The following is a 2,670-nucleotide window of genomic DNA, read 5'->3' on the forward strand; positions in this document are numbered from 1 at the left end:
ACTCATTCTTCCTTCAAGAATTTTTGTGCTAACGCCGCCTTCCTTTCTTAAATTGAACCTAAATGCATTGATGAAGCCTTGAAAGATGATTCATGAGTTATTGCAATGCAAGAAAAATTGAACCAATTTTAGAGGAATGAGGTATGGAAGCTTGTTCCTAGACCTAGTGACCATTTAGTCATTGGTACTAAATGGATCTTTAGAAACAAGCAAGATGAATGCGGTATCATAGTTAGAAACAAAGCTAGACTAGTGGCCAAAGGTTTCAACCAAGAAGAAGGTATCGACTATGAAGAGACCTTCGCTCCTATGGCAAGATTAGAAGTCATTAGGATGCTCTTTGCCTATACTAGTAGTAATGATTTTAAACTATTTCAAATGGATGTCAAAAGTGCTTTCTTGAATGGTTTTATTTCCGAAGAAGTGTATGTTGAACAACTTCCCAGATTTAAAAATTCTCTTCTTCCTAATCATATATTTAAATTGACTAAGGCTCTCTATGGCTTAAAACAAGCTCCTAGAGCTTGGTATGAAAGGCTTAGTTCCTTTCTTATTTTAAATAATTTTATAAAAGGCAAGGTTGATACTACATTGTTTATCAAACATTTTGAAAATAATTTTTTATTATTCAAATTTATATCGACGATATTATTTTTGGTTCTTCGGATGAATCACTATGTGAATCATTTGCCAAGTGTATGAGTCATGAATTTGAAATGAACCTAATAGGAGAATTAACCTTCTTTTTAGGATTATAAATTAAACAACTTAGTAATGGTATATTTCTTAATCAATCTAAATATACATTAGAATTGTTAAAATGATTTAACATGGATAGTTCAAAAGCTATAAACACTCCTATGAGTACTTCCACTAAATTAGCCATGGATGAAAGTGGTGAAAGCTTTGATCAAGAAACATATAGGGGAATGATTGGTAGTTTACTTTATCTCATCGCAACCAGACTGGATATCATGTTTAGTGTAGGACTTTATGCTAGGTTTCAAGCTAATCCTAAATTGTCTCATCTTAAAAGTGTTAAAAGAATCCTTAGATATCTTAAAGGAACTCCTAATTTAGGATTATGGTATCCAAAATCTGATAATTTTGATTTAATAGCTTATGCAGATATCGATTTTGGTGGATGTAGGATAGATAGAAAAAGCACATCCGGAACATGTCAATTTTAGGACATGCACTTGTTTCCCGGACTTCCAAGAAACAAAATTCAGTTGCACTATCTACGGCGAAAGCCGAATACATAGCTGCAAGTGCATGCTATGCACAAGTTGTTTGGATGAAAAATACATTGGAAGACTATGGAATTTACTTAAAGAATATTCCCATAAAATGTGATAATACAAGTGCTATTTGTCTAACCAAAAATCTAATTCAACACTCTAGGACTAAGCATATTGACATTAGGCATCACTTTATATGAGATCATGTCAATAATAATAATGTCATTCTAGAATTTATTGATACAAAGCATCAATTGTTAGGATCAAGAGCACTAAGAGGGGGGGGGGGGGTGAATTAGTGCAGCGGAAAACCTTCTGCGATTAAAATCGAAAGCTGCGTTCGTTCGATAGAAGTGATTTTGGTAAGAAAGCCGATTCGTAAATCACTTCAACTTTTGACTAGGAGAGATGCAGCAAAGATATGAACGCAGTTTGCAGTTATGATGGAAATTAAAATATAAGCGCAAACTGAAATACGACGCTCGTACGATAAAAGCGATTTCGGTATAAAAGCTGATTCGTAAACCACTTTAACTTGAGATAAGGCAAGATGCAGTTAAAGCAAAGATATAAAGGCAGTTTGCAGTTATAATGGAAATCAGAACGTAAGCGCAAACTGAAATACGACGTTCGTACGATAAAAGCGATTTCGATATGAAAGCCGATTCGTAAACCACTTTAACTTGAGATGAAGCGAGATGTAGTTAAAGCAAAGATATAAAGGTAGTTTGCAGTTATGATGGAAATCAGAACGTAAGCGCAAACTGAAATATGATGTTCGTACGATAAAACTGATTTGCGTCTAAACGCCGATTCGGAAAGCACTGAACTTTGAAACACGTTCGTAAAAGCAAACAAGGCAGCAAGCTATTGAGGAGGTTTGCAGTAAAGATAAGATGCTTAAAGTAAATGCAAACCAAGATTTAGAGTGGTTCGGTCAATCTTGACCTACTCCACTTTTGGCTTCCTCCACCGACGAGGTCACTGACGTCAACTAGAGGCCTTCCTTCAATAGGCGAAGGCCAACCAACCTTTTACAGTTTCACTCCTTTTGACGGGCTTAGGAGACAACCCTTACAGATTTTTCTCTCCTCTCTTTACAGCTCAGAACTTGGAAGAAAAGAGGGAGAAGAACTTTTGGCATTTACAACTATTTTGAGCTCTAAAAATCACAGAACAAGATCAGGATTTCAGTGTTAGTTCTTGCTCTTTCAATACTGAATGGGTGGGGTATTTATAGGCCCCAACCCAGTTCAAATTTGGAGCTCAAAACTGTCAATTCCCGAAATTCCGGGATCAGGCGGTTGCACCTCCTGATTGGAGCGGTTGCACCGCCTGGCAGAGCTCGAAGACTGAGCCTCTAGGCGGTGCCACCTCCTGTCAGGGGCGGTTGCACCTCCTGCCTGAGCTCGAAGACCGAGCTCAGGCA

This window comes from Musa acuminata, chromosome BXJ2-6 (genome assembly GCF_036884655.1).
Source record: "Musa acuminata AAA Group cultivar baxijiao chromosome BXJ2-6, Cavendish_Baxijiao_AAA, whole genome shotgun sequence".
Classification (NCBI taxonomy): Eukaryota; Viridiplantae; Streptophyta; class Magnoliopsida; order Zingiberales; family Musaceae; genus Musa; species Musa acuminata.